Source organism: Oryctolagus cuniculus, chromosome 3, assembly GCF_964237555.1.
Source record: "Oryctolagus cuniculus chromosome 3, mOryCun1.1, whole genome shotgun sequence".
Classification (NCBI taxonomy): domain Eukaryota; kingdom Metazoa; phylum Chordata; class Mammalia; order Lagomorpha; family Leporidae; genus Oryctolagus; species Oryctolagus cuniculus.
This window is the reverse complement of record NC_091434.1, coordinates 27,251,855-27,278,977: the sequence shown is the minus strand read 5'-3', so window position 1 is coordinate 27,278,977 and position 27,123 is coordinate 27,251,855. Positions and strand designations below refer to the sequence as shown.

The following is a 27,123-nucleotide window of genomic DNA, read 5'->3' as shown; positions in this document are numbered from 1 at the left end:
TTATATTCATTAAGTAAAAGTTAAAATTAAAAAATATATAAAAAAATAAAGGATAACATGATCGCCACTTCTGATGACCAAGAGTAGACTTGTGATGAGAAAGTACGAAAAAACAAAACAAGGATTATGACCTTACAGAAAAAAATGTCAGTATATGGGAAAGCACTTCAAATAGAATAATTTATGGGGTTATGGCAGTGACATCTTCACTTAGCTCCTCACAGTACCTTTGAACTTGAAGAGTTCTTCCAAATGACTAGTTCATGTTCATTCTCAATGCTAAAATAAGCTTCTTTCTTCACATTTTCCTCCTCCTCTGGCTTCCCTTCTCAAGACAGTTGCAAATGCTTTAATACTTCTCCCACCAAGAAACATGGAAGGCTGGGTGGCAGGTATTTTGAGCAGTTGTTAGGACGCCACTTGGAATGCCTGTATTCCATACCAAAATCTCTGAGCTCCAGTCTGAGCTGCACTTCCAATGTAAGCGTACTGCAAATGCTCAACCCTGAAGGCAGCAGGTGATGGCTCAAGTAGTCAGGTTACTTCCATCTATGTGGGAGACACAGACTGAGGTCCAGGCTCTGACTTTGGCCTGTTTCAGCCCTGGCTATCGCAGGCATTTGGGCAATGAACCAATGATGGAAGGTCTCTATTCTCTCTCTCCCTCTCCCTCTCCCTCTCCCTCTCCCTCTCTCCTTCTCTGTCTCTCTATCTCCCTCTCTATCTCTCTATCTCTGTCCGTGTGTGGATCTGTCTGTGTATGCACCTTTCAAATAAATAAGCTACACAATATAGAAGGAGCATACATTTTAATCTGGGCTATGCAGTGACTATTCACCAAGTATGTGACTATTCACTAGGAATGAATTGTCAGAAACGACATGACATCAGTTCTGGCATATTCTTTAAGATAACTAGAACATTCTAGATACATTAGTTATCAATTATTATTATGTCTTGAAACATTTGCTTTAGAAGTCCCAGAGTCATCATCTAAGAAGTCTTATTCCTAGGGCTCAAGCTATGGTGTAGTAGGCTAAGCTCCCACCTGCAGCATCGGCCCTGGTTCTAGTCCTGGCTGCACCACTTCTGACCCAGCTCCCTGCTAATGCATCTGGGAAAGCAGCGGAAGATGGCCCAAATGCTTGGGCCCCTGCACCCAGGTGGGAGGCCCAGAAGAAGCTCCCGGCTCCTGGCTTTGGATCAGCCAAGCTCTGTCCATTGTAGCCATTTGGTAAGTGAACCAGCAGAAGGAAAACCTTTCTTTCTATCTCTCACTCTCTCTGTAACTCTATTTCTCAAATAAATAAAAACATCTAAAAAACTATAAAATTAAAAAACCTAAAAAAGAAAAAAAGAAATCTTATTCCCCTGAGGTTCTAATATTGTAAGGAAGCTCAAGCTAACCATTTGGAAAGACTAGTACAGGATGAGACAGAGATGAACACCTCCCAGTTTTTTAGTTCCTTGCCATTCTGTCATCCTAGCTGAGGTTGCAATACTGTGCAGAAAAGCAAACCATCTGCAGCACTTTGCTCAGTATCTTGTCCCGGAGAATGAAGCAAACTACTATTACCATAAAATGTTTTATGCAGTGAATTATTTTAATAGTTCCTATGCAATGATTGATAACCACAATTTTCCCCTATATTCCAATAACCTATTTAAGTCCTTGAGCAGTTACCAGAGTATGTGATTAACATTGCAAAACTTACTCATTTGCTTATTTAATGCCAATTTGTTTATAGAGTGAAAAATCTATAATGGCCATGGCAATCTATGACAGATGTTCAGCATTATTATAAAGCCTGCCAGCACAAGTGCATATTTGCTTAAGGAAGGAAGAGAGACAGGTGATCTGATTGGTAGTAACACAGCTTCTTTTTAGTAACCCAACATTTCATCATACTTCTACACAACTGACATTCAGGTTGATGTAAAAGAGATTAGGAAGACGTCTTTCACATTTTGTTTTTTTCTAAATTGCACGTATACAACTTGCATCTACAAATGTTATAAAGTCTTTTCTGACAATGACTCCAAAATTATCAAAAAGGAAAATTTTATCTTATGGTTATAAATTAAACAGTTCTCACAGAATCTTCATTATTTTCTTACTTGTTCAAACAAATTTTCCAAGAATCATAAAGCAAAATCACAATCTCAGAGGAAGAAAAGCATTGCTATGAGCTATGTGTTATCTACTAAACTGATTTTAGGGGCCGGCATTGTGGGGTACTGGGGAAAGCCACAGCCTATGATGTCGGCATCCCACAGAGTACCAGCTTGTGTCCCAGATGCTCTGCTTCCACTCCAGCTCTCTGCTAATGGCCCAGGTGTTTGCGTCCCTCCCATCCACAGGGATGGCCCTGTTGAAGGTCTTGACTCCTGGCTTTTATCTGGCCCAGTGCTGGTTGTTGCAACCATCTGAGGAGTGAAACCAGTAGATGGAGAATCTCTGTCGCTCTTTTTCTCTGAGTGTCAAAAAGGTGATGAATATAATTCTGACATAAGCTAAATATCTTAATCATTTTAAAGTTAAAATAAAAAGTAATGAGCAAAAGTTAAAAGGTCTTAAAATAGATAGAAACCTAATCGGAGTGCCATTTTCTTTTTCCTCCTCCAGACACATAATGAGACTTTTTAGTTGACTCTGGCCATATGACTAAGATATAGCAAATGAAGTATAAACAGAAGTGATGTGGCTCTTCCGAACCCTCCAAATGCCCCTCCCCCCCACATCCCAAGGTTTTCTTTCCTGCAGTGGCTTAATATCACCTCTCCCATATGAAACAACCCAGTTTTGGAGTTGAGATTGACCAGAATTAGACTATATATAATAGAACTAAGCAAGGAAAATTGTATTTGGCTAAGCCACTAGGAATACATGGTTTGAATGATGGACCAGCTTGCAGTAATTATCATGAATCATATTGTTAATATAACTTTTAAGATTTAATTGAAGGGGCTGGTGTTGTGGCATAATGGGTTAATCACCAGTTGCAACGCCTGCATCTCATATGGGTGCCAGTCCAGGTCCTGGTTGCTCTACTTCCAATCCAGCTAATTCCCTGCTAATGCACCTGAGAAAGCAGCAGAGGATGGCTCAAATCCTTGGTACCCTGCACCCCCATGGATAAAGCTGTAAAACTAAGCTTAGTTTTTGTATGGTTAAATACCTATATTTTAAAAATCTATCACACTTGAGTTACTTGGGAAGTTAAGATAGCTGTTATATTTCTATAAGTGAATTTTGCTGTTTAGTGAAATATTTGTATATGTTTACTGAATAGTAATGGCCATTATGAATTTTAAGTATGTGGATATCCTAACCAACACAGTATTTTTCCTTTCATAATTTCTGGGGAGATAAAGAAAAATATGGTTTGCCACTACAAATATATTGTCAATGACATTATAGAAATATGGGAAAAATTTCTTTATTATTACTATTTTCAGTTACAGGACTATCACATGAGGCATTCAAACTGTGTTTTTATTATCCTGTTGTGTATGGTGATAATATATAATTTCACAATGAATCCATGTTTTAATAAAACAAACAAAAAAAACAAATTGTAATACTACCTATTTAATACATTGAGTTTTTTGTGATCAAAACTAATAGATAGAGTTCAAACTGTTTACAAAAACAAACATTCACCAGTGCATTGTGAACTTAAGGCTTAAGAAAAAGTCCAGGCAGTACTAGTATACACCCTCAAAGTGCATATGAGAAGCCAGCCATCGACCCATGTGCTTTACATTCATCCAATGTTCTTAAAATGATTTTAACAGGTCAGTGATCATATTACTCATGTTTTAGAGATGAAAAGTGCCTGGCATTATGGCCCAGCAAGCTAAGTTGCTGCACATCATACCATCATCCTGTATGGGAGGGCAGAATATGAGAGTCCTTGCTGCTCTGCTTCTCCAGCTCCCTGTTGACACCCCTGGGAACACAAGGGAAGGCTGCCTAAAAATCTGGGCCTCTGTCACTTACGTGGGAAAGTTCCAGGCTCATGGCTTCAGCAAACTCCAGCCCTGGTCCTTGCAAATGCAGTCAGTCTCAGTCTCTGTCTGTCTCTCTGTCTCCCCCACACTCCATTTCTCTTTCTCCCTTTCCCTCACTGTCTGTTTTTGTGTGTGTCCCTTTCTGCGTCACTCTTCTTTTCATACAAATAAATCCTTTAAACAACAATAACAAAAGTATATAGATGAGTAAATGAGCCACAAGAAAGTTTCCTAACTTAGTTAGCAACTGGTGAAGGCATAATTTAAACCTAAGCAATGTGGTCTCAGGTTCTTAAAGTAAATTAAACCATCATTCTCAATTTTTTCATCACAAATGAACTATTAGCTCCACCTCAAATGTCTTCAGTTTGCCTGCCTCTATTTTGTCTCCCCATGGTGGACCAGAGGGCCTACCGCATAGTTAGTAGTTCTAAAATGATTCTTAATTGAATGAAAGCAAAGAAAGATGCCTTTAGATATCCGTTCTCTTTTAAATAGCATATTACTATCTGCAGAGCAGAAGCAAAACAAATCATTACAAATTTGGAAAACCAGGGCTGTGAGCTGTCATTCAAGGGCTGTGAAATCTTTTTTATTCCTATTTCAAGAGAATAAACTGGCATGTCTTCTGGAAAGTAGGTGAGCACCTGATGAAAAAAAAGTTAGGTTATTAAACACCCAGGTAGGACCTATATAGCTTGGTGATGACTTTCCCTATGGAAACTCACAAAGAGAAGGGACAATGGGAAGAGAGGTTCTGTAAATGTGCACATGGATCATGGTCAAAATCACACATCAGAATCCTTTCTTACCTAAAATTAAAGAAATCTGTAACTATTCATACTCATCCCAGAGATCACCCAGAACCAAAATGTGCCCTATTATCAGGTGAGGAATTCATAGTTCAGAAGAAAATCACCGAGGGACACCAAAGATTTTTTCTGCCTTTGATTACAATTCAATCTCTTTTTTTTTTTTTTCAGGCACTTTAACCCTAATTTTTGTTTTCATTATTTATTTAATTTCTCAGAAACACTATGTCATAAGACATCTGATGACTTTGTAAATGCAAAGGCCCAATGTTGTGGAACAGACAATCTAATGACATAGTGTTTAGTGTTCCCTAAAGCAGGAGACAGATGAAGAGAAACGGTGAACCGGCAACCTTAGCATAATTAAGACAAGCCTGAGTGCTTGCCATGGTGCCATTACATTAATCTCACATCAGTGGCACCTGGCTAAAATTTATGAGATATGTAAAAGGGGCCTTTTCAACTGACCTTGATAAGAGAGAGTTATTTATCACGTGAGAGAATAGTCAGCAAGCTACGGGGAATGAGGTATATTAGAAGTTAAGTTGGCAGGGAGATTTAAGGGCAGTGGGCTGCAATACACTTTGACTGAAAAGATCAAGAGAAGTATTTCCAGTACTATGGACCTTAAACATCCTTGATAAGTAAAACATAAATGCATAAATCATGTTAATAAGCGATAAGTATAAGAAGGGGCAATAGTAAATGCCAAGTTTTAAACTGATGCTAGGTCATGCATTTAATATTTTTAAATGTGCGTTTACTGAATTAATGTTTGGGTTCTTTGTGACCACAATGGATTCCAAGTGATTTCACCCTAAATAAATTAGCAAAATATATTCACTGTGATTTACTGGAAAGCACTGCCTTGCTTTATTCATCATGGCATTTCCAGGGCCTAGCATAGAGACCAGAATGTTGTGATCCCTAAAAATCACCAGATCTTTGTTGGCTGACAGATTTCTGTTCAAATTTCAGCTCATACCACAGAAAGCCTCATAGCCAAAAAGAGGAGACCACAGAAAGGATTCCCTTATCAAAAAGACTTAGTTAAATGTTAAGTTATATAGCATTAAAATGGGTCCAAAAACTTATCAAAAGACTTAGCACTGTGTGGAACTGTCTTAGTTATTGCCTATGCTCCTGGTATGTGCTTTTTCTTACCAGACTAATTGGTCCATTGTATTGTCTTTACATGGTGACACAGACTCAATACACAGCATAGTGGGTACTTCATAAATATCTGCCAAATGAATATAACAGAAGGTATTTGTTAAATTGTATGGGTTAGAAACAGGGGTGTAATGGCTATGTTTTAGATTATATTCTAACACATATATAAATACTTTTTATCTGAAACTGAATTACAAAGCTGATAATGACAATTCTTCACAATAATCTTTCCTGATTTTATTGAAACATCTCTTTCATTCTTTTCCACAGTTGTCACAAATGTTATTAAATAAAACTTGATTATGTAGGCCATAAAGTTTTGCACTTCAAATGTTTCAGTAGGAATTATGAAGGAAACACACTAGTTTGATTTTTGTTGAAGTTCTGTTTGCTTTATTTCTATATAAAATGCACCATACAAAATGCTGGTAGATGCAATATGTTGAAACTGCCATAATATGTGACATTTTACTTCCGTTCATGGGCCAATGAGTCGGTACAGGGGTCCTTTATTTTATTTTTGTGTGATGGACAATTTGAAGATTTTCTTATAATTTTATCAAACATGATTTAGTTTGTATTTCTACTAAAATGGCAATGGATGGATAAAATTCTCTTTAAACAATGAAAGCCTTATGGTCTATTCATTGAGGGGGAACAGCAGCACAGTTACAGAATTTCACAGAGAAAAACTACATCGGGTCAGCAGACCTGACTGTTTTTGGCTATGCCAGCATAAAAATGGCTTTCTGTATTTAAATTCTGCTTCTCTGCCACTGTACATTTGGTAACTCTTTGCCAAGAGGCAAGACTAGTTGAAATCAGCAAATCCCCAAAAAGATCATTCTAGCCATTCCTTGTATCTTTAAACTACTTTATTAAAAGTGAGGTACATTGGGCTGATATTTTAGAACTAACGTAGAAAACCCACCTTTTCTTTTTTAAAAAAGCTCAAATTAATAAAATACATCAATATTTGCTGGAAAATGTTAACCTGTTACAATTCCTAGTAAAAATACATGATTTTTAAATCTCAATTAACATTAATACCATACAGAAAATTAATCTATAATAATATTTTGTTGGCTCTATTTTGCATCTGTGTCAGAGGAAAATTATAAAAGGATACTTCAGGAATCATAAAAGTTTTGTTTGGTTTCCTTTGAATGTACATTGCAGATTATATTAACTTCATACTTTTGGAGGAAATGATTTTAAAATTAAATATAACAAAATAATTAAATATTGATCATGTAATGTGACTTTGGACCCATTTTAATGCTACATAACTTAACATTTAACTGAATATTTTATAAATAATGATTGTAGGGTAGAAGAGAAATTAGAATTCATAGAATTTCTCTGTACTGAATAACTCCATTTGAACTCAATTTCTCTTGCTTTCTAGAACTTTTACAGAATGCAAAGATAGGTACATAAAATATTTTTTTCTGGACTTATCTCTGTCAGAATTCCACTGAAATATATTTATTTGAATCATTAGAATTCCATAATGGAAATATTAGACTTCATCCAAATGTTAGAATGTTGCTGAATTCTATTTGTAATAGGAATGTTGGGAGTGAAGAGGGAGCCACAGTTTATGTTTCATAATTCCACAACTGAACAATTCTTATTTTATTAAAGAAAATCTACTCTACACTTATGATCAACAAAGCACTATGTTCTCATCATTATTCAAAGGCTAATGCCATAACTATCATATCTTACTTCTGCTCATCCTCATCTTATCAATTTTTCTAACTTTATCTTCAGATTAATTTTATGACTTTTACTTTTCTATTTAATCAAAACAACTGGGGATCAATATCCTCAAGAAAAACGCCAATGTAAGAGGCTTACTTTTCTTCCAAAAAGATGGTGAAACTTGATGACTTTCCTTGTTTGTGTTGAAATGAGACTTTTTAAAATTCAATTGGAACCTGAAGAATGTAGAGATTATTAATTTCTAGTCAGAGCTGTTAAATTAAGGGCATTACTGTGATCTAGAAAAGTCCTTACACAAAGCTTAATTGTCAGAGAGAATTGTGATTATATCCTAAAGTTTTAGAAAAGAATTATTTCTTCTGAAAGAACTCAATTCATTGCAAAGATAAAACATTTAGAAAAAAAATTTGATCTCTTCAAACAGAAAACAATTTAAAGAATTAAAGAATTTTTCTCTAGTAAAAACTTGAAAATCTGCCTTATAACATGGAAAACTGTTTGAATCATAAAATAAGATACACAATCTAAATACGATGCCCAGAGACTAGGTAAACAAGAAAAGGGGTTACCTCATTTCCTGTTTTAACAACCAGCCATCCAGTTTCCTCTCACAAATACAGTTTTCCTGTATATAGGCAATTTTTGCTGGTAGAACATGTTCATTAATTTGTTCATATAGCAACCAACATATTTTTAAAGTCAAGACAAGAAAATCAATTCTTTCATTTATCTGTAAATGCCTTGGGTCAGGGCACCTGGGCTCCCACTGGAATGGTTAATTCACTATAAATGTCTGAGAGAAAAAAGCAAAAATCTTTAACACATGCTAGCAGGTTAATGAAAAATAAAGTGATTCATAGTTTTCCACACGTCAAGTATGTAAAATCAATAAACTACATCTTAAAATTTTATATATAAATTAGGCCAAAATTTGACCAATCACATATTAAAATTAACAATAGTTGGTCAAAAACATATCTTAAATATCTTCTATACATTTTTCCCAGAAGTTTAAGCAACACTTCTCACCTGAAAATAAAGATAGGTAACTCTATTCACCCTGAGGTGGATTCCAGAATAATGGAATCATTTGGTAAAAGGAAACGAGCCACAGTGTAAAATTTCATAAATTTCTGAATGCATTGGAAGTATCCTGAATCAAATTAAACTAAGGATGGACTGAATGAAGTCTTACCAACTTTTGCAACCAGGAGAGGTCCTACAAACACTCTTACGTAAAGCTTTGGTTTTAGGTATCAGAAACCAAGAATTAGAAAAAAATACATAGCTTTCTCATGATCAAAAAAATCAGAATTAGATAAGTGGATTTAACAACTTAGTTCTGCATTCTATTCGTCATTATTTGACAGTGACACAACAAATTTATGGGGAGGAATGAATTTTTTTAAAAATCACATTCCTTTAGAAGTTATTTATTAAAACTGTTCTTCCCATACCCCTTAAGTTTTAATTATAGCTCTTTCTTTTCCTCGTTCTATCCCAGCTACTGCACTTCTGATTCAGCTTCCCACTATATGTTTGGGAAAGTAGTGAGTGATAGACAGCCCAAGTATTTGGGCCTCTGCCACCCATGTAGAAGACTGGCATGGACTTACTGAACCATGTTTTGGCCTGACTCAGACCTTACTATTGAAGCCATTTGGGGAGTTAAACAGTGGATGTGAGAGATTCTCTCTCTCTCTCTCTCTTTCTCCGTCCCTCTCTCCCTCCCTCCCTCCCTCTTTGTGTGTGTGTGTGTGTGTGTATACATGTGTGTTTCTTTCACTCTGCCTTTCATATAAATCTTTAAAAAAATTATAATTTTGAAAGTCATTTTCAAGTTTATCTTCTCCATATTCTAATTACTAGTTTCATTACTATAAGCTAACTGTCTTTCCCTAAAAGAGTCTGATAATTTTGCCTCTTTTCACATCATATAAAGCAGTATGTGAATTACTTTATTTGTAAAATATAATAGGGAAATGTTATACAGGAAAGAATATGTTAATTAATATGAGTGAGTCATGTAAAACTTTGCAAATTTATTATCAGACTTAAGGACTTCCTTCTAAATAGATGCAAGTCCAGTCAAATATAGGTATTTAGAAAAATGGAAGTCATTCATTCAAGTGTTAGTTCCTCTGGGAACATATTACACATCTTTTAAAACATTTATCTGTAACAGTCAGGTGTACAGATTTTGTTTCTATTATTTGCTCTAGTTTTCTGTGTTCCAGCCACCTGGGTCTACCTGGTTTCTTTCAGTTCTTTTGCTACCTTGTTTCCTCCTCACAAGGCAGCTATATAAAGAGCCAAAATCTATTGTTCCCAGAAAATTTCTACATTTAAAACCCCAAACTCTATATAGTTCATTACATAATATGTAGCTTAAAGTAATATATTATTTTACTATCATTTACCAAACAGTATTTTTCTATTCACTTAAATTTTGTACTTGTATTATTGCATAATAGAATTTTAGGCCTATTTACCTTTCAAAATAGAAACAAGGGTAATTTTTACTACTCTGTCTCAATGTGTTATAAAGTACTGCATTAAAATCAATTGTCTAATCCAACTGCAAAGCCTATGCCATTGAGCACAAAATGAATTTGTAAAAAAAAGTGCATTTTATTCTTTGAATGCAGGAATGTAAAATTATTTTAAAATCATTTGATATTATGTTCAATGTGCCATGAACATTTTTATCATTTAGAAGTTATATCTGAGAAATTGCCAAAACTCTCAGATTATCACAATGTTCTCTGATGGTCACTAAACAACCATGAAGTGGACTCTTCTACCATCTGGACTTTGTCACATAGCCTGATGCTGTCCATAGAAAAGATTAACCTGATAGGCACTGTAGGAATAATTTCTTTAATTCCCTCATTTTATAGGAAAGGGAACTAAAATCCAGAAAACCACCATGATTATAAACTAGGTTACAAAGTGACTTGATGACAAAGCTAGGACCAGAACCCAAGTTTCCTAGTTGTGAATAAAAATCAGGCTACTTTTAGCCTGTGAATTCTGGGAAGCACTTTCCTTTCCCAGTAATTCTCCTTATCAACACAACAATGTGCTGTAAGGTGAGTAACTCAGACATTATCGCCCTAATTTATTATGGGCATACACAAGTTCTGTTTGATTATGTGACCAGTATGAAAGTGACACAGTGACCTGAGTCTATCACCTGTATTTCAAAAACACTTCAAAGTAAATAAAGGTAGATGATGTATTAGTTATTCATTACAGACAAAAGTAATGGGATATACTTTATAACGCTCTGCAAGTTTTCCCAACTTGGCCAACTTCCTGAATCATTAGAGTCACTTGAGATGTTCTGGCTTTGCCCCAGACCCTCTGAATCACAATCTCCAGGGAAAGCGCCTGGGAATTTGTATTTTTAAGTGGCTCCCTCAGGTGATTTTGGTAATTAGCCAAGTTTAAGAACCCCTGACAATATCGCTGAAAGTAAGAGGATCCCATCTTACATGACTACAATGTTCAGAAACAAAAAAATGCACCAATTGTAAAATTAACTCAATCTAGTTTCTCTCTTTTACAGAGAAGAAAGATAGATGTCTTTGTCACAAGTGAGTAGACAAGCTGCCAAATACCACCTATATTTCTGGGTCAGAGACAGATTGGAATTCCACCAAGAGAAACTGGGCATTCATACTCAGTCTATTTCCATGGCAGGGACAAAACAATTCTAATCTCACTGATCTTTTCATTAAAGAATAAAGCAATCTCAGGGCATTAACTGCTGACAGTAATGCAGACCATGGATTTCACGGATTAACCAAACCACAGACAATCTAGAACATGTCCACAGAACAATTCTTTGTTTGTGTAGCACAGGAGAAAAAAAGGAAACAGTATGCCTTGAACTGTTGAGTTTAATTACTCAATACCATTTTCCACTTAAAAATCCATATGCCCATCAGCAGAGCAACAGTTTCTCATAAAGAACCTCTGTTATATCACATGTATACAATACTATGCCATTTTCAAAGACCTTTCACTTATATTAGCACTTTTTATCCTTAGAGTAGGCATGCGGATTAGGTAGGGATTCTCAACAAATTGAAAGGATTGTTCTAATTAAAGCATCTTCTTAGCTGAATACGGATATTCTAAAGTGTATCTGACTTGATTTTGGTTTCATGCAAAAGATTTGTATCATCCTTCATAATACATGAAAAAAATCAAAACCTAATATATTCATTATATTCTTATTTTAATGGAAAATGACTCATGCAGGACTGGTTTAAATGCTGAATTTAAGCTTAAAAAATAAAGTGAAGCAAGTAATCAGGCTACTACTTTGGATATCAAGCATGAAGATATTGATTTACTTTATCAAAATTGTTTCTTGTCCATATCAAAGTCCAGATCCTTTCCTCTATACAATAACTATGCTTAATGATAGTGACTATACTGAAATACTACAGTGAACATCTGAAAAACTGAAGTTTCCAAAATTTAATATGATGCTTATTAACATTCTAATTAAAAGTCAAACACAAAGATAATCTTTTTCATTATTATTGCTTATGCACACTTTCATCCTGTATCTTTCCTAAAGCCCCCAAATCTCTATATTTCAGAAAAAACTTCTTAGTGTTATTCTTTCTGTTAGAAGCATTTCAAAGATAAACTTTCAAAAAAAGGTTTTGGATATATTAAACATAGTTAGAAATATTACCCTGTGAAGAGAATCCTATTAAAGTGAATCATAACAAAGAAGCACTTAGACACACAATTTCTCAAAGTTTTTATTCAACTTAATTTTACCAACAGGTTCAGATAAGAATATAAGTTTTTCTCATGGGAGAGACTCCATCTGAGTTTCTAATTAAATAACTTTTGTATAGTTCTTTTTCTTTCCTGTACAAAAGGTCTTTTTTCCCCCTCCATTCTCGCCCTTCTTCTTTCTTTGTTGATACTATTTACTCTCAAGCCTGCTTCTGAACTCTGTCTAATTAGCTCTTGATAGATCTGCTGCCCTGTTTCCACAAACATTTAATTCTGCAGTCAGTCCCATTTACATTACAGCATGTTGCATTGTCTTTTACCAGCCTAATTTTGTTTGAGTGAATGTAAATCCCATTAAGCAGTCACCTATTAGACTGTGGCATATAAACTCCAAAAGCCTCTTTATTACAAGAGTGAACATAAGGCCCAATTGATAAAAGATTTCTGGGGCATTTCAATTTGTGGTCTACTTCAAATATTCTGACTGCCTTCAGCTTAGCATGTGTTTTCAAAGTGTTTGACAGAGTATTTGAGTATCTTTCTGCCTGTGTATTTCACAGCAAGACATACATAAACATCATTTGCTTGCTCTCTTTGGAGGGAAAAACATTACTTACACCTAAACATATGTTAAATATGTACTTTTCCCCTTTATTTTGTTTTCCTCTTGGTGACCTGGCCACGTTACTTTTGAAAGACTGCATCAAAGTGTTTACAAGTATCATGATGGCTGGAGGAATCCACTGAAAAGTGCTCTTCATGAATATTTAACGACTGTACAGAATTCCAGTATGTCTTGTTGTTTTTCAGTGATTTTTCCGAAGACAGGGAAGACATAGTTCCTGACATACTGTCCATGAAATCACAAACAAATACTGGCCTCAGAGATAAAGAGGTCTCTCTGACAACTTTGATGTAATGGCCCCCAAACAAGAAAAACAAGATGTGAATGATAATATAAAATCCTAGAAAAACAAGGTGGCCAATTAAAAAGGCTACTGATATTAATACAATCAATCAGACTAGTGCCAAGTACCAGTTTCTAACTGAGGGCTCCGCATATACTTTCCCTCAAGTTGAATGACTGGCTTAGCATGATGGTCACATAATCTTGTGTTTAGGGTAAGAAAGGTTCTCTTTCCATTTCCTCCTGGTAATAAACTCAGAAAGACACCCATGAAGTGCAAACCCTCAAATACAAAATTATTTCTCACTCCTGCAGGCTTGTCAAAGCCAATATTTCAGGAAAGCACAGGTTGCTGAAGGGGACTGTGAGTTTTTGCCTGCTGTGAGTCCCTAAAGACAACAAACATTCCAAGGGAAACTGTAGCCAAAGTTGTTAATAAATTCACACTGCTCTTTTGCCATGACGACAAAATCCAAGAGAAAACTGAATGAAATAATGGGTTGGTGCAAAGCCACAGTTATTTGTGTAGGAATGAAAGTATGTATGGTCCCAAATACTAGTTAAGAAGTCAACCTGGATTAAGAACCCAAACAATCATGGAACTGATTATGACAAATACATGGAATGTAAAGTGCATAATCATTAACAGACATTCAGCTTGTTGTAAAGAATAGATAGGAAAAAAATCAGTTAGGTACTTAAACTGAATGCTTTGCATTATTTAAAGAGGAAAAATACTGCAAAAGAATTAAGCATCAGTTATGGATTTACAATGTAAGAATTTATAAGGGGGACTTCAAAAAGTTCATGGAGAAACAGAATCCAAAGACAAGTTTATTTTGGTTACAAGAGCATTTTGTAGTCCATGCATAGTGCTTTCATAATACACATTTTCCATGAATCTTTTGTAGATTTTTCATATTAATTCTCACCCATGGTTACAGCGTATAGCTTGATTGTCAAATGCATATCATAGAACCCTAAACATCTGCGCATTCAGAAACAAAAACACCCAGGGAGGTGGACATTTGCCTAAATCCCATATCAAAGTACATGAGTTCAAGTTATTATCTATTTCCTTTTTTTAAAAAAAAATTTATTTATTTGAAAGTCAGAGTTACAAAGAGGGAAGGCAGAGAGAGAGGTCATCCATCAGATAGTTCACTCCCAAATTGGCCTCAACGGCCAGAGCTGCACCCATCTGAAGCCAGGAGCCAGGCTTCCCATGCGAGTGCAGGGGCCCAAGGACTTGGGCCAACTTCTACTGCTTTCCCAGGCCATAGCAGAGAGCTGGATTGGAAGTGGAGCAGCTGGGGCTCCAACTGGCGCCCATATGGGATGCCGGCACTTCAGATCAGGGCGTTAACCCGTTGTGCCACAGTGCTGGCCCCCCTGGTTTACTTCCATTCCATCTTCCTGTTAATGCAGCAAGTGATGGCTCAAAGACATGGGTCACTGACACCCATGTGGAACATGCATATTGAGTTTCTGACCCCTAGCTTAGACTCAGCAGCCTCTGTTGTTAGGAGCAATCAGGGGAGGGGTCGGGGGGAGGGAACAAATGGACTGAAGATTTCTCTTTGTGTGTCTATGTTTCTCAGGCTTTCAAGCAGATTTTTAAAAATTAAAGTTAAAAAATCCAGGAAAATATGTAAAAATAATTCTCTTGTTTGGCAGACTACTTAGTTCTTTTTTGTATGTTTCTGTTTGGGTTAATGGCTTGGTTAGATATTATATGAATGAGTGTGACCTGATTGCTTATCTTTGTGCCCTTTACGTAGTATTAAGGACATTTTTATACAGCTTTGATATATTCAGTCATACAGGCAGCATGAGTTACATGCGGTCCCTTTGTGTGTTCTCACTTCAAATCAACTGAGTCCAAGATTTCAGAGGGTGAGGTACATTTAGTATAGGGTTATTTGTTTCAAAACAGGAAGGTAAATAATATTGCCTTGGCTCTTTTGGGTTTCTCAAGCTTGTCTGACTCATTCACTATTACTGTAAAATGTGAAAAACTTCAATTGGAAACTATTTTGTAAAGCTGTACAAATATTTTAAGTGGGCCTAGAAAAAAATGAGTTACAAAAAGTATATTTCAGGATTTTCAAAGTCATTAAACATATGAATGCTTTTACATTCACAAAAGTTACTTTAGCGTTTACAACATTTATAACTTCAGTAACTTTTAAAAGTGTATTGGGGGCTAACACTGTGGCATAGCAGGTAAAGCTGCTGTCTGCAGTGCCGGCATCTCATATGGGCGCCAGTTCGAGTCCTGGCTGCTCTACTTCCAATCCAGCTGGGAAAGACAACTGCCTGGGAAAGCAGTGGAAGATGGCCCAAGTCCTTGGGCCCTTGTACCCATTCACAACAGAATGTGCCCTTGCTGGTTCACAACAGAAATTGCCTACAGAGTTCAGAGATGGACTGTGGCTGAAGCTAGAAGACAGGAACACAATCCAGGTCTCCTACAAAGGTGGCAGGGACCCAACTACCTGACCATCACTGCTGCCTCCCGGGATCTGTATTAGCAGGAAGCTGGTATCAGGGGCTACAGTCATGAAATCCAGTACGGAACATAATCATCTTAACTGCTAGGCTAACCACCCTTGCCAGTAACACTTTTTAAAACATCTCTATGCTACATCAAGACATCACACACCTATATCACTACAGATGTGTTACCCATCTTCCGTGAGCCTCAGTTTTCTCTTTAAATTAGAAAATATGAAATAACTAGTTGTAAAGATTCAGAGAGATGATTATAAAAACAAATATCTGTTGACACTGACCCACATCATAAACTGTGATAGGCACTGGATATGGAGTCGTGAACAATCCCTATTCCTCATGAAACTACAGTTGGAAAGACAAAAATTTGTGCATAAATATATCTCTTCATAAACTGTTGTGAACCATGGTGGCCACAGCTGTGCCTATTCAAAATGTTTTAGTTTTTCCCTTCTATTAACATAATTTTTTTCATTTTAAAATGCTTTGTTCCAAGGCATTCTTATGAATTGATTCCTCTGCTTACCTACAACAGGGAAACACCAATCAACAAGATATCCTTATTTCCCTATCCTCAATGATAGGCTCTCTCTCTGGCAAAAAAGCATGTTCTTTGTGTTAAGAGTACAACTGTGAAGATAATGTAAGAAAATAACTACTTTTGAGCCCTTTTTGTCACAATTTGGAGAAAACTGCCTAAAAGCGAAGCTGAAAGAGCGAACTAGAACTGAGATTTAAAGACAATGAGAGTATCCTGTAGACACGACCTCAGCTCCAGGTCTAAGTGTGCTTACAGACCAGAATGGTCCTGGACATTTTATTTTGTGAGCCCACAAAATCCCTTTGCTTGTGATAGTTCAGAAGTCTCGACCATACACAATGATATGGGCTACAATTTAAAAGTCCTGGATACAATATTAAAGTGGAGAAAGGTCAGTAAAATGGAGATATGCCAGTACTTCAAAGAGAAAATTTCATGAGGGTTCTGTCTGTGATAAATAAACACAAACATAACAGTGTTATCACTGTCACCATAACTGTAATCCTTTATAGATTCTTCTAGGTCTTGATCTGAGGCACTGGGAATGATGCTCCTGCCTTAAAAAAAATAAGGCTCCTAAGAAAACTTTTTTCCTCATTTGCAATTGCAATTGCTATCATATCTATTACACTACCAAATGGAAGTGTATAGTTTGCTCTAAATGCAGATGCTTTGCAGAGGGTAGCCTTGGAAATGAAAAAGGATAAGAGTATAGGAAGCCTTAGTGAGCCACTAGGCTGAAAGCTTTTGGGAATCCAAGGACAGTGTAAGAAAAAGCAGCATCCTTTACAAATGACAAAACATCAGAAAGGAAAGAAACTGAAGACAAAGTCTGTATACTCCCAAGTTTGGCTAAGGCCAGCCTGCCTACATAATTAATCACATACTATAAATGATATAAGGGCAATTTGAACTAATACTTTCTGTTAATTTGAAAAATGTAGTTGTAAAAATATGGAGGCAAGGAACAGGGGTTGTAGCACAGCAGGTTAAGCCACTGCCTGCAATGGCAGCATCACATGTCAGAACACGCGTTAACGTCCCAGCTGCTCTGCTTCCAATCCAGCTCCCTGCAAATGCACCTGGAAAAGTAGCTCATGATGGCCCTGATACTTGATTTCTTGTCACATATGTCAAAGACTCGAATGGAGCTCTGTCTGGCTCCTGGCTTCCACCTGGACTAATTCTGGCCTTTGCAACCATTTGGAGAGAGAACCAGTGGATGATAGTGATTCTCTCCCTCTCTCCCTATTTCTGCCGCTCCCCGCCCCCCAATCACTGTATCTCTTCCTCATAAATAAATAAAGTCTTCTTTGAATTGGGGTGAGATTTTTGTATTACAGTTAAAATGACATTTGGAGCACTCACATTCCGTATCAGAGTGTCTGGGCCTGCATCCCAACACCTCTCCAAGTTTCTAGCTTCCTGCCAATGTTCACACAGCAGGTAGTGGCTCATGTAGTTAGGTCACTGTCACTCCCATGAGGCTTATGTTGAGTTCTCGGCTTCTGGCTTAGGCCTGGACCAGCCCTGGCTGTTGAGACATTTGAGTATGGAGCAATGAATGGGAGCATACATATGCTCTCATGCTCTCATGTACAAAAATATTTTTGAAACAAAAATATAATGAATTAAGTAACTCTGAAACCTGCTTTTACATTTGTATTGATTGTTTCACTGTAAATAGTCATAACATAATCTGATAGATGATATTCTTTCTAGAGTAATACTAGATTATTAAAACCTGATAACCACAGTATCTTTGAATACTTGAGAGTTACTTTGACTGATAAAAATAACATTCAGCAGAACAGAAAAGTTTCATAAGAAACTCTCCTGATTTCTGATGGAGATTTTCTAATTGCCTGAGCATCTTTACAGATTATTTGTCACAATACTTCAGGACTGTGAGTCATCCATGCTTATACAAGCAAATTCCTTTCTTTGTGTATCTTTGGTGCCTATTAAATGAGTACCTGAGTAAAACTTTAAATTCAAAGGGAGTTTTTGCCTAAAGGAGGACAGCGAATTGGGCCCAGTGGGAGTTCTGCCTGAGTAATGCAGGGCGGAATTTAGTCTACTGGAAGGGCAGCTAGTAGCTAGGGATTTAACTACTGGGACAAAGTTGTGAAGAATAAAGGAAGTGACAATATTATAGGTGCTGTTTTTATTTGTTCCCTTACCTTTCCCAGGTAGAATTATTTTGGGAAAAAAAGTAATTATAGTATCTATCCAGAAATTATACTGTCCCGAAATTATTTTTGTTACAAAAAATAAAACACCTATTTTTCAGCATTAAATTGGTATATATTTAAGCCTTTTTATTCTTTTATTTTTACAAGGGTAACTAAAACAGTTCACAAAACTAAAAGATATTTATTTTAGTGCAAAATAAAATTTTCCGATTTCCAAAGCCATCATTTTAAGTCTGACCAATGTCCATGTATGCATATATACATACATATAATAGTATATAGCACTGTTTGATAAGTGTGTACCCTATCCCATATAAAATTATTAAATAAATAGATTTTAAATTCCAGAATGTAAATTGAAAATGATAGGCCTATATACTTCAGTGGAAGAAGGCTTCTTTTTCTTTATCTCAGTGAGAGAGAGAGAGAGAAAGAAAGAGAAGAGAGGAGAGCAATTGTGGGTACTGGTTCAATCCCAAATGCCTGCAACAGTTTGGGCTGCAGTAAGCATCAAAGGCATTAGCCACCAGGAACACAATCCAGGTCTCCCATATGAGTAGCAAGCATTGAATTACTGAACCATCACTGCTGCCTTCCAGGGTATGCATTTGTGAGAGGCTGCATTCAAGAACCAAAGCCAAAAACTGAATCGAAGCATTCCAGTATGGGACCTGAACATCTTAATTGCTATGCTAAATGCATTCTCCCACCTCTCAAGTTTGAATGGCAATAGATTCTGTGTCTCCAGAAACATCAGTTTCTTATGACACACAGCTAATTAGTATAATTAGTAGAACAGTTCCAAGGAGGCAAGATCACTTATTTGGTAGTGATATTCTTTTTCCATAGTAACAGGGCAGCAACTGTTAACTTACATATTATATGCTATGCTGTGTTTCTTTTCATGAATGTAATTGTGTGTGATGTGTGAAAAGTAAACTCATATTAAAGAACTAGTTGAAAAACCAAATATCAGCAAAAAGCAAATACTGAATAATTTCCATGTAGTAGCACTAAGCTAGGCAGTGTAAGCAAACACACACAAAAAATTGTTCTCATGAAACTTAGAGTTTAATGAAACAAGACTGAAATAAAGCCACAATAATTGTGCATGTTTTAGCGTGCAAAACTGATTAATCAAAAGTTATGAGATCCCAGGAAAAAGGCAACCGTTTCCACATCTATGGGTGTTTTCTATCTCTACTTCTTCTAAATATCACCTTTACAAATCCACACTACCCACAAAAGTAGACACTATGTGAAAAAAGAGCTGTGCTTCCCCAATTAGGCATGAGTCTGTGAAGGTCAAGTTATAACATCCATATCTGCCCGCATGTGTTTAAGACAGATTTAGGAGTTACACGGCACTGGGCAACAACACCTCTTAAAATCTATATTAGTGAACAAAAAAGAAAGCAGTGGTACAATGATAAGGGACTCTGAACCATATATGCTCATATTTCTGCATATGTTTTAGGGAGTTTTAGCATAATTATATCATATATTTTAAAAAGTCTTTCTGATGAATTTCTTTATCAGGGAACATGAACAATTTTTATTAAAAGCTGGTTAATTCCATTGCTAATGGTAAACTAGGCCCATTTGTGCAAGGATGATAAAATATGCTTTAAAGTGTGGTTACATCACCAATACCATTCAGTTTGTTCTTCCAAACATTAAAACAGTACTTATATATTTCTTCTGTCATATATATGGAAGTCAATTAACTGTGTAGCTATATGTAATACAATGCTGACAAAAAAGCAGGTATTCAAAAATAATCATTTGATAAATTGTATAGGTTTGTTGCTTATTCCTGAGTCAGGATGTAAATATTTATATCAATCCATACAAATTTAAATGACTACTTCAAAGAAAACTAAATACACTACATAGAAAATCCCTGACATGCATACTCCTCATAATATTGTAAAATTTTGTCAGATATATAACCATTTTTAAAGTATTAGATAGGCCTATAGCTGAAAAAATAGTAGTCTGTTGTGTGTGTGCAGGCTATCGTAACACCCTAAAGTATATTGTATCTATCTCACAGATAGAATTTGACTATAATTATGGATCTAATTCCTGAAAAAACTAATGTTTACTTTTAGTCTGAAAAATTGAAATTTAAGAACTCCTACTTTCTCAATTATCAAGCACCTCTTTCCATTTTTCCCTCATGATTTCCAGCTGCCAAAAATGCTTTTGACTTAGATTTATGTACAGACAGCACTAATTTAAATAGTTCAACTTGGGTGATTTTTCTACTTGCCAATGGAGGGGAAGTGATACATATTCGGATCTGGCTAAAAAGCCCATGAGACTTTCACAGGCATGGAAAATCAAGACACTGTGGCAAAAAAAAAAAAAAAAAAAATCTAAATGAAAGATCTCTGTGAGTGAGATCCCAGTGGAAACAACGGGCTATCAAAGAAGAAGGTACCTTTCTGTGAAGGGAGGAGAGAACTTCCACTTTGACTATGGCCTTGTCTAAATAAGATCAGGGTTGGTGAACTCAAGAGGCTCCCATAGCCTTGGCAGCTCATGACAAGAGCCTTGCATGATTACTGATGTCATAAATAAGAGTGTCAATTGCTAAATCAACAACGGGAGTCACTGTGCACCTGCTCCCCATGTAGGACCTCTGTCCTTAATGTGTGGTACTATGCGAATTAATGGTAAAACTACTACTCAAACAGTACGCTATGCTTTGTGTGTCTGTGTGGGTCCAATTTGTTGAAATCTTTACTTAGTATATGCTAAGTTGATCTTTCGTATATAAAGATAATTGAAAATGAATCTTGATGAAGAATGGGATGGGAGAAGGAGTGGGAGATGGGATGGTTGCAGGTGGGAGGGAGGTTATTGGGGGGGAGGGGGAAGCAGCTATAATCCAAAAGTTGTACTTTGGAAATTTATATTTTTTTAAATAAAAGTTGGAAAAAGAAGTTATCACTAGAAAAAAAAAGAAAAAGAAACATTTCTAAATTTAAAACTGCAGTACAATACTCACACAGTGACACATAGCAGCATCTCAGTTCCCAGTCAGCCACATCATCGTGAGGGGCACAACCCACAATTACAATGTGCTGTGTTGCTAGCCTATACTGTTCTGTAGGCTAGGTGTTATTACACGCATTTTAAACTCATGATAATTTCAATCTAGGATGGGTTTATTGGGATGCAAGCTCATTGTATTTGCTTATATTTTGAGATGTTTTAAAAGTATAAGTTAAAATCATACTTTAATTTTATAATTGAAAAGAAATTTAGAAAAGATCTTCATCAACCTTTTCATTTTATAAAATCAAGAATGAGGTTCAGAGAAGTGAAAGAATTTAATACCAGAATTTGATGACAGAAATGTAACTAGAAATTAACTTGCCTCTAGTTCAACAATCTTCAAACACTCCATAGCCAGCAATTACTAGAATTAATATTAATAGTGATACCAATTTCCAGTACAACAATTAGTGTTATAGGGATAAAATAGTAATGAAATAACCTAGTATAACTTAATATCCTTATTTAAATTAGATAAGCCCTAATTCAGCTAGTCAAAAAAATTATGATTAGGCCAGTGCTGTGGCGTGGTAGGTTAAGCCTCCACCTGTGGCCCTGGCATCCCCATGAGTGCCCATTCGAGTCCCAGCTGCTCCACTTCCAATTCATTTCTCTGCATACAGCCTGGGAAAGCAATGGGAGATGGCCCAAGGGCTTGGGCCCCTGCACAAACATGGGAGACCCATAAAAAGCGTATGGCTCTTGGCTTTAGATTGGCCCAACTCCAACTGTTGTAGCCATTTGGGGAGTTAACCAGCAGATGAAAGACCTCTCTCTCACTCTCTCTCTCTCCCTCTGACTGTAACTCTGCATCTCAAATAAATAAGTCTTAAAAAAATTATGACAAAGTCATTTGTATATATTTACTATCATATACACCAACAGTGTAGCAGGGTATCTTTTTCTCTCCAATCTTACCAGCATTTGTTACTTCTTGATTTTCTGATGTTAACCATTCTAATTGGGATGAGGTGATACCTCATGTGGATTTTATTTTCATTTCCCTGATATCTAGCGATCCCTAGCTTTTGTCATGTGTCTGTTGGCCATTTGTATTTACTCCTTTGTAGAATGCTTGTTCATATCCCTTGGCCCATGTCTTCATTGAGTTGTTTGTATTGTTGTCATGGCATTTTTTGAGCTCCTTATATATTCTGGACATTAATACTTTATTGGATGTATAGTTTATAAATATTTTCTGCTAATCTGTCAGTTGCCTCCTCACTTTGCTGATTGTTTTCTTTGCTGTGCAGAAGTTTCTTAGCATGATGTGATTCCATTATGACAATTCAATTCTTAACAGCTAAGATACAGAATCAAACTAGAGGACCAACAACTGGTGACTCAAAGAAAATGTGGGAAACGTGTTATGGAATATTATAAATTCATGAAAAGGACACTTGCAAAAAGGTGGGTGCAATTGAATATTACTATGTTAAGTGAAATAAGTCAGACCCAAAAAGAGAAATATCATGTTTTCTCTTATTTTGGTAGTCTATATGTATGTATGTGTACACACACACACACACACACAAAGATATAATTTTAATAATATTATTTTAAAATTTACTGTATATGAATGAAATGGACATCTTTTCATTTGACTATTGTTTACAGCACTTGGCCTATATTCCTGCTAAACTATGGTTGCTCTATGTTTTACTTGTTGAACTCTTTAATGGAGCTTAAATTAAACCTTTTGACTATAATGTAAATTAAAAATTGCCATCTCAACAGTTTTTAAAAAAAGAGAAAGAGAAAGAATGAGAGATACAGAAACAGGGAGGGAGGAGGGTAGTATCATTACATTCTTATATGAACTGCAATGAATCTGTTCTCCTTGGATTAGTATCACATTAACATGAGAATGGATGAGAACTCTGTTGTAGTAATTATCATGCATTTACTGTGACCCTGAAAATGCAATGTGCTCATAAATTCCAAATGAAACAGTATCTAACATGTAAAACAACTGATAGATTATTTATTTATTTTATTTGAAATAGAAAAAAATGGGGAGAAAAATAACTATAACCGTTAAATTTGTGTCTCAATTATTACCCAAGTATTCTTAAAGATATTCAGTGTGATTTTTACAGTAAATAACATTTTCACGATTCTCCATTTTATTTCTTATTATACTATTCAAAATCTTAAATCCTAAAATTATAATATATTCAAATTAGATATACAAAAATGTATTTCAACCAGTAAAATACAATAGATACCAGCCTATCAAAACTATACTTAGGATACTAGAAAAATAACTTCAGAGATGTGATTTTAAAATTCTCAATATTTAATATCATTTAGAATTTCTTAAATTTTTATTTTGAACTTAGTAAAATAATTGAAATATGAGAATTACAGTGCCCTAAAAGCAAATACTAAGAGACTATATGTAAGTAATACAGTTCTATTTGCATACTGTAATCAGTCTCTGAAGTCAGATCAGGAAGTGAATGACTATGGGGGGTTTGATAGAGTATAAAATTTTGGATGCATAAATCTCATTCAGGTTCACTTCCATATGCCCTCAGGGCAAAGCCAGGCATGATGTCTTTGCCATGATACCTACTGAATTGGGTCATACGTGGCAATATTTGCTGTATGGTTCTGTGATGAGGCAACATGGGGAGAACCAGCTGGCCAAGGCTAATGCACCATCTGGACTGAAAAAATATTGCCAATTTCATTGGCAGAACAGAAACAGTGAGTTTATAATCGAGCTTTAAATCACAAGCGGGTCTTACAAGTTGTCAATTAAAAGTCTGATATATTGATGTCCTCAATGCATGAGTGACTTCTTGCTATTTAAATATAGCTATTTACATAATAAAACTTTTAAATATCAATCTTTATCTAATAAAAATTTGCTCAAAACACCCATAAGAAACAAATCAGCACATTATGAAATGTGACTTAGGTCATAACAAAAAAGGGAAGACACTGGTTGATCATAAAATTGTAGTAGAATTCCTGAGTGTCTCAATAATACAGACTTTAACCTTAAAATTTAAATAATTACAATGAGAGAATTTTCTCTATCTTACCTTCATGAATCTCTGCCCAAACTGAAGAGAAAAACCACAGACATGCACTTACTCTTACATATGCATACACAAAATACTGTACACAACAACATCATAATCTAGTCAAAAGAACATAGGGTTTTAAGTCAGGTAAACCTGAACCCAAATTCTTGCCCTGTTGTTTCCTACTGCTATGGCATTATAGAAATTGCTTAATCTGTGTGTCTCACAGTGATTCACAATATGACAAGGGCTAACAATGCATGTAAAATAACAGTTAAAGAGTAGCGCTGCAGTAAATGATAGCTGTATCACAATGATGTAGAGGAATGCTACATTTAGAGTCTTTCATTTATATATTGTGTGTTACTATTCATCTCAGCAAACACACGAATGTTAATCAGAAAGCAGAGAACATAAAAAAGCTGATTAGCAAAGAATTTTTTGCTAGACATTCATCAAAGCTAGATTTTACTCAGTCAACTCTTAATGTCTTTCTTGCCTTTTAATTTATTTTCTGAGGTTATCTTAATTAGACATGCCTCAGATTTCTTAGGATTTGCTACCAATCTATAAAAACTTCTTGGATCATCAGTAGACAAGACAAATCAATCAATAGCTACTATTCATTGAGCACTCTTATGTGAGGCAGGTTGCCTTAGATACTTTATAACATGTAGTTCAATATATGCAACAATGATACATTAGCCATCATGGGGAACACCCTGGTGGTCAGCATTTAGATCATGGCTAGACTTGATCAAGACTGAAGCATCAAATAGGACCAGACAGACCTTAAAGACCACTTGCAGCGTTCTACCAATTTCTACTCGCCAATGTAAGTGTGCAGGACATGCTAGCAAACTGTAGAATGAAAAAGGAAACTAATCAAGGAGAAGTTGAGCACTGATGGCTTCCAATGAGGAATTCCAGAAAAACAGACATTGATTCATTTAATTTGAAGTATAATATTTAATATTTCCTCAATAACAGGCTAAAATATTTCAAAAGCATATATTAGCTTTTGGACTAAGAGCAAAATAAATGCACTGAGATGATTAAATTAGATCCTCTTTATCCTCCTCCCTCTCTGCCTCTGAGCTAGTTGACTTCAGCACAAGCACAAGCACACACACCATCAATTCTCTGCCCTGCTCTGTACCGCAGGTTGCTGATCCTTTACACTGTATCTTGTTTGCCAAGTGGCCTCCAAATGACCATGAACAATCTGAGGAAATATTTAGGGAGTGGAAGAGGACAAACTTTTAGGTGTTCTCTAGGGCTCAGACCAGGGTGAGGCAAGGAAGGCATGCAGGGCATGCAATTTAAGGAAGAACTTACTCTCAGTTGCTAACCACACCCACCCACCCTGTCTTTGGTGCCAAACCTCTACAACCCACAACAAGTACAGTTCCCTGCAGACCGACTCTCTCTTTTGATTCTGGTTTTCCTTGTATTGCAGTTGTTCTGGCCAGCTCCACAGATGGCAGAGACCCTCCAATGTAGCCAATCCTTGGTTCACAACCCTTTGTTTATTGCTGATCTGGCTCCTATCCCTTAAAGTTAAACTCTCCTTGGGGGCCAGAGCTGTGGCACAGTGGGATAAAGCCCTGGCCTGAAGTGCCGGCATTCCCATATGGGCACCAGTTCAAAACCTGGCTGCTCCACTTCCCATCCAGCTCTCTGCTATGGCCTGGGAAAGCAGTGGAAGATGGCCCAAGTCCCTGGGCCCCCTTCACCCACGTGGGAGTCCCAGAAGAAGTTCCTGGCTCCTGGCTTTAGATTGGCACAGCTTTGGCCCTTGTGGCCAATTGGGGAGTGAACCATCGGATGGAAAACCACTCTCTCTGTCTCTCTCTGTTCGACTCCCTCTGTGTAACTCTGACTTTCAAATAAATAAATAAACAAATAAATAAATCTTTAAAGAAAATAGTTAAACTCTCCTTGCCACAAGGACTCTGGCTGATGAAGCATCATTTTAGTGTTTTAAGTCAACTTAACACTTCTGTTATTATTCATTTAGTTCACTGTCATTTCCTGAGTACGTAGATTTTTGTAAAGATTACCAAACATAAGTGGCCCCAAGATTAATTGTAAGCAAAATGATTTGTTTCAGATTATCAAATAAGTCTGTTCTGTTTTTCAGTTAAATTTAGTATGTGCACCCAAGTGTGTGTGATACGTACCTATGTGGACAAAAACTGTTTTATTAGAACAAAGTTCAATGTGTGTTAGATTTGATTTTTCATTCTTCTTCATCCCTAACCAAAATGACATTTTTAAAGATTAATGAAACCTTTGTGATCAAAGCAAATCAATTCTGTAGCAAAAGGATGATCTAGTTTTTCCTGCTTCTTAAAGTTAACAATTTATAATT

At 36.1% G+C, this 27,123-nt stretch overlaps 1 protein-coding gene across 7 annotated transcripts in view; it reads right to left on the bottom strand.

Annotated features, from left to right (window-relative positions):
• ERBB4 (erb-b2 receptor tyrosine kinase 4) overlaps positions 1 to 27,123 on the bottom strand; it is a 1,263,146-nt gene that overhangs the window by 968,122 nt on the left and 267,901 nt on the right. Inside the window, exons 2-3 of one of the 7 annotated variants that reach the window (XM_051849160.2) lie at positions 7,863 to 7,942; positions 5,991 to 6,069 (exon numbers count right to left, since the gene is read on the bottom strand). The exons of 5 other annotated variants lie outside the window; for them this stretch is intronic. The gene's annotated coding sequence lies outside the window, so the exon portion shown is untranslated. The remainder of the gene's footprint in view (positions 1 to 5,990; positions 6,070 to 7,862; positions 7,943 to 27,123) is intronic. One more of the 7 variants, XM_051849161.2, reaches the window with a different exon arrangement.